The sequence below is a fragment of the Piliocolobus tephrosceles genome, chromosome 10 (assembly GCF_002776525.5).
Source record: "Piliocolobus tephrosceles isolate RC106 chromosome 10, ASM277652v3, whole genome shotgun sequence".
NCBI lineage: Eukaryota > Metazoa > Chordata > Mammalia > Primates > Cercopithecidae > Piliocolobus > Piliocolobus tephrosceles.
In genome coordinates this window covers 93,512,442-93,518,441 of record NC_045443.1, presented here as the reverse complement: position 1 = coordinate 93,518,441, position 6,000 = coordinate 93,512,442, and the positions used below count along the sequence as shown (strand labels likewise).

Below are 6,000 nucleotides of genomic sequence, written 5' to 3'. Positions count from 1 at the left end.
GCGTACCATTTTATTCCGTAATGACAAGGACAGGATGCAGAAAAATTCTGGCCCTCGCTGGGGCCCCACCCTCAAGGTGAAAAACCTAATATCGAGGCCCAAAGTGAAAACTTACATCCCTGTTTTCCTGCTGGAATGTTGCCTTTTCCAAAACCACCCACAACCCGCCCTGCCCCGCATCCTGTGTCTATAACCCCAAAACTCAGCCAGCAGAGAGGAGAAGCAGCTTGACTTAAAAGTGTGCAGCACCTCCACCTTAGCTCTCTCTTGCTCGGCCTCCCAAAGTGCTGAGATTACAGGTGTGAGCCACTGTGCGCAGCAAGGCTGTCTTCTTATAAGGACACCGGACAGCTTGACGTTGTAGCTTTGGAGAGGAGTCCAGCAGGGACGGCTGCTGGGGAAGATTACCTTCCTGCTCTGTCCCCTTTTCAGCTCCCCTTTTTGCTGAGAACCACTTTCACTGGCAATAAAATCCCCCACATATAACATCTCCAATTTGTTGTGTGACCTCATTCCTCCTGGATAGCGAATGAGAACTTGGGTGTGAGTGCAAAAGGCTGTCACACTGACTTTCCACTGAGTTGTTAACACTTAAGCTATCCACAGATGGCAATGCTAAAAGAGCACTGTAACACTCTTTCTGGGGCTTCACGGGTCATGGGCACCCCCCTAGACCGTGCTGCAGGGCCGCATGGAGTTTTGTTCCTGCCAGTGCCCCAAAGCACTCGCCCCAGCTCCTGCACCCACTCACCTGCACTCTCCCGCTTGTGACGGGTCAGGGAAAATTTCCTGCTTCAGTATGAATTCTGGTTTTGATTAACTGTCAAGAATCCTGGGGCCTTTATCCCAGCTGAGGAGATGTGGCAGCCATGGATCTCATCGCCACTCAGAGATTTTAGAACTTCAGCTATAAAAACAGGCAGAATTTTCCTTGATCATATCGGTGGTACCCGTCTGTGTTCTTGTGCAAACTGACAGGATCCTGACCAACTGCTCAGAACTCATCTCCGCTCAGTTCACAGGTGCCACTGGCCTTTTAACAAGGTAGTTAATCTGCTGTGCAGTGAACTTTAAGATCTGGTCATGCTCACTGGCGGCCACAGGGTTCAAGATATGAGCTGCAAAAATTGCAATAGCAAACCAGGATGGATTTATGCATTTATCACTGGAGATAGCCGTGTTATAAGGAAGGCTGTGTGATCCTGCAGAGTGCTCTAGTTCAAGAGAGTGAGGGCTCTGAGGAGCATGTATCATCTGATAATTCTTGAAGAAAAAGAGATAAATTCATCTTTCCCAGGTCCTCCTTACTGAAAACAAACAGCAGGTGACAATCACTGTCACCTTAGCATCAGAGTCAGATGCATGACCTGCAGGTTGCGAGAATCTAAGATGGAACCTTTTAAAAATTTTTTTGTATTTTCCATCCAACAGCAGTGTATAGAGAGAATATTAGGCAGATGCCATTAATTTTTCCCCTATGTTTACATCTTGAGGTAGAAGAGTCTGTCCGCAGCTGCATGGTGGGTTATGTAAGAAAAAATATCTGGGCTATTGGCACGAAAAGTGTGTTTCATGTGAATTTTGAAAGGAAAATATGACAAGAGTATGGTTTTAAACTTACTTGGGCTTCATTTTAAACTTAAAAAAAATTCCAGTTATTTCACTTGATTTGCTAACTTCAGAGAATAGATCTGAATCTGTGCTTGGCGCTGAAGGCCCAGTGTTAGCATGGCTGTGCTGGCTGATGTGCCGTATTCTTGTTGGAAATGTACTGTAGCACGAGAGTCCATTCTTCCTTGTCGGTCTTGACCCAAAGCTGTCACCATTCCTAGTTATTTGTCACCATATAATTGGTGTTGATTGGAAACTTTTTCTGAAATGGGCAGAACCGCTTAGTTGTCTTTTTTCATGTAACTTAAGCCTAGTAATAAAAATAAAGTAATAATTGGAAAAAAAAAAAGAATCTTTCCCTTTGACTAAAAGAGGCCACATTCAACTGGCATCCATTAGGTTAGGGCACTGGCCCCGACTGGGAGGACTTTTAAAACATAGGAAGTTGGTCAGCACAGTGGTTTACACCTGTAATCCCAGTACTTTGGGAGGCTGAAGTGGGAGGGTCACTTGAACCCAGGGGTTTGAGACCAACCTGGGCAACAAAGGGAGACCCTAGGAGTTCAAGACCAAAACAGAGCAAGACCCTCATCTCTGCAAAACACTAAAGAATTACCCGAGTGCAGTGGCTTGCACTTCTAGTCCCAGCTACTCTGGAGGTGTAGATGGGGGGATTGCTTGAGCCGAGGAGTTCAAGGCTGCAGAGAGCTATAATCAAGCCACTGCACTCAGCTTGGGTAACAGAGTGAGACCTCCATCTCAAAAAAAAAAAAAAAAAAAAAAAAAATAGAAAGCCGGCTGAGCACGGTGGCTCACATCTGTAATCCTAGCACTTTAAGGGGCCGAGGCGGGTGGATCACGTGAGGTCAGGAGTTCAAGACCAGCCTGGCCAACATGGTGAGATCCCGTCTCTACTAAAAACATAAAAATTAGCTGGGCATGGTGTCAGGCACCTGTAATCCCAGCTACTTGAGAGGCTGAGATAGGAGAATCTCTTGAACCCAGGAGACAGAGGTTGCCATGAGCCGAGATCGTGCCACTGCACTCCAGCCTGAGCGACAAGAGGGAGAGTCCATCTCAAAAAAAAAGCCATATTCCACAAGAGCATTTCTGCAAGAGGGGTGGTAAATACATAGAAGGCAGAAGAGGAGAGGGAAGAGAGAGAGAAAGAAACCATTGAGCTACACTATCCAATATGTTAGCAACTGTTTAAGTTAATGTTTGTTTTGACAAAGTCAGAGAGCAGAAGTGCAATAATCCCAGAGCAAAGCAAATGGTCCCTCTTCTTATGACCTATCTCAGGGATAAGCTGAGAGTGGTGATGTTGAGCTTAATTAGGACTTAGCTACTTTTCTATGTGAGGTGATAGGATTTTAAAAGTGACCTTACGCCTCCCTTCCACTGAGTCTTGCAGCTGGTTGTTGGGTGCTGCTACTCACACGTTCCAAGTGTCCTCTTGGCTGGTGGTTAGAGAAAGGAAGGACAACTTCACCTTTCAGTCTCCATTTCAACTGGGACCATTGCTGGTAGTTCATGCTCCATTAAGTTGCCCAGGAAGCATCCTTTACTGCAAACTGAGTTATGTGGGTCTCCGAACTTCCACCCCTATTCTTATGAAGACCTGAAGGTATTGTTTAATAAAAGCTCTTTCTTGTAATAATCATGCTTATTTGCTCATATGTGAGTCTCTGATTCCCTAATTTTTTCACTTGTGATAAACTAGCAGAGATGGATGATTTAGACAGGCAATAATTAGCCAGTACAATAAAATTTTAATTTAGGCTGGCTGGTAAACAGACACCGAAAGACACAAATATGCAGAACAGGGTAGCACTCAGGCTTTAATCTAACTATTGCTCCACCCCACTCTGTATCACTGTCTTGTTAAATCTTTCTTTGGTATTTGTCCCTTCCGTTTCAATCCTACTCTTCAACTTGGTTGAGTCCCTTGATCACATCTTGCACTAAGTCCATTAGCCTCCCTAAAATGTCCCTCCTCTAGGGTCAGTCTCCTTCAAAACACCCTTTAGCTGAATTCATTTGACAAATATTGAGCATCTACTGCCCTCAAAGAATTATGGTTAGTAGGGAGACACCTTGGTAAAATGGAATATATATAGCTATATAGACACAGATATACAATGAAATGTATGTATTGGTTAATGTTCCTTTGGTTGCAAATGACAGATAACTCAAGCAGGCTTAAGCTCAAAAAGGGAATTTGTTAATGCACAAAATCTGAGAATATATCTTGAATTTAAGTGAGGCATGATTCAGAGGATCAAATAATGTCACCAGCAGACTCTTTCCCACTCCCTGTCATTCCTTTCACTCTCTTTATTTTTGCTTCATGCTCAGGCAGTATGTGAAGTCCGCTGGCGACTCCAGGCTTACAATAAAAACTTGTGTGTTTCTTCCCAGCTGCTCATGCTCAGTCCCAGGATTCACTCTAGTTAGATGGACCCGGATCACATGATCACCTCTGAACTGTAGCTCCTTAGTGCTCTGACTGGCTAGATTTAAATCACATGGGCTACAGCCAAAGTAGGGGGTAGGGGTGGGATGGGTTACTGAACTGTTGTCAGAGAAGGCAGAATGGAAGCTAGTGTTAAAGAAACACTTTAGACAAATTAAATTAACAGAGTTTATTTGGGCAAAGAATGATGCATGAATCAGGCAGCACTCAGAACCAGAAGAGGTTCAGAAAACTCCACTTGGCAGTATGAGCAGTGAGCTTTTCTAGGCTGAACACAAAAGCAATGTAGAGAAACCACTTGATTGGCTACAGCTAGGCATCTGCCTTATTGGGCATGGCCTCATCAATTGGGTGCTTATCATTGGCTGAAGTTCCTCTGTGATTGGCTGAAACCAGGCTATATGTTACAAAAACATACTCCTAAATTAGGTTTCAGTTTGTTTACATGCTATTAGGTTGCTGTATGTTCCACAGAAACTCAAAATATGGAGAGAGCCTCTGGCCAATGGCCTCATGCTTATTTAATTTTACACTAGGTAGATAAAAAACAACAAATATTTCTATAGTATGGGTAAGACACATTGAGAACACAATAAACAGGTGCCTAAATCTGTGTGTAAGTCACAGAAGACATCACAGCAGAGGGTAAATCCGAGTTGACACTTGAAAAAGGAACAGGAGTTTGCTGACAGGCAGGGAAAGCCATGAGGATTGGGAGGGAAGAGGTCCCAGTGGCAAGAATGGCCTATGCAGAGTCACAAAAGAAAATAAACTATGTGTCCATTGGACACGGTTTGGTTGTGTGTCTCCATCAACTCCATGTGGAATTGTAGTCCCCAGCGTTGGAGGTGGGGCCTGGGTGGGAGGTGATTGGATCATGGGGCGGATTTCACATGAATGGGTTAGCATCGTACCATTGGTGCTGTTCCCGTGATAGTGAGTGAGTGCTTGTGAGATTAGATTTTCTAAAAATGTACATCACCTCCTCTCTAGCTCTCTCTTGCTCCTGCTCCCACTATGTGAGACACCTCACACCCAACCTTTGCCTTCTGCCATGATTAGAAGCTTCCTGAGGCCTCCCCAGAAGCAGAAGCCACCATGATTCCTGTGAAGCCTGCAGAACCATGAGCCAATTAAACCTCCTTTCTTTATAAATTATCCACTCTCAGGTATTTCTTTTCTGTCTTTTTTTTTTTTTTTTTTTTGAGATGGAGTCTTGCTCTGTCACCCAGACTGGAGTACGGTGGTGCAATCTTGGCTCACTGCAACCTCCACCTCCTGGGTTCGAGTGATTCTTCTGCCTCAGCCTCCCAAGTAGCTGGGATTACAGGCACCTGCCACCACTCCCAGCTAATTTTTGTATTTTTAGTAGAGATGGGGTTTCACCATGTTGGCCAGGCTGGTCTTGAACTCCTGACCTCGTGATCCGCCCGCCTTGGCCTCCCAAAGTGCTAGGATTACAGGTGTGAGTCACCGTGCCCGGCCTCTTTTTTTTTTTTTTTTAGACGGAGTCTCCCTCTGTCTCCCAGGCTGGAGTGCAGTGGCACGATCTCGGCTCACTGCAACCTCTGCCTCCTGGGTTCAAGCAATTTTCTGCCTCAGCCTCCCGAGTAGCTGGGATTACAGATCCCCACCACTACACCTGGCTAAATTTTGTATTTTTAGTAGAGATGGGTTTCACCATCTTGGCCAGGCTGGCCTTGAATTCCTGACCTCGTGATCCACCCGTCTAGGCCTCCCAAAGCGCTGGGATTACAGGTGTGAGTCACCGCACCCAGCAGGTATTTCTTTATAGCAGTGTGAGAATGGACTAACTCACCATCTTTTTGTACAAGGCAGAGAGCCAGATGAAAAAGGTAGGTTGTGGAGCCAGAATGCCTGGTTTGAATCCCAGTTGAATCTTGGTTGGTTAC

At 45.1% G+C, this 6,000-nt stretch overlaps 1 pseudogene; it reads left to right on the top strand.

Annotated features, from left to right (window-relative positions):
• Nucleotides 1–858: 858 nt before the first annotated feature.
• Nucleotides 859–1,268, top strand: LOC111555129 (annotated as a pseudogene).
• The last annotated feature ends 4,732 nt before the right edge of the window (nucleotides 1,269–6,000 follow it).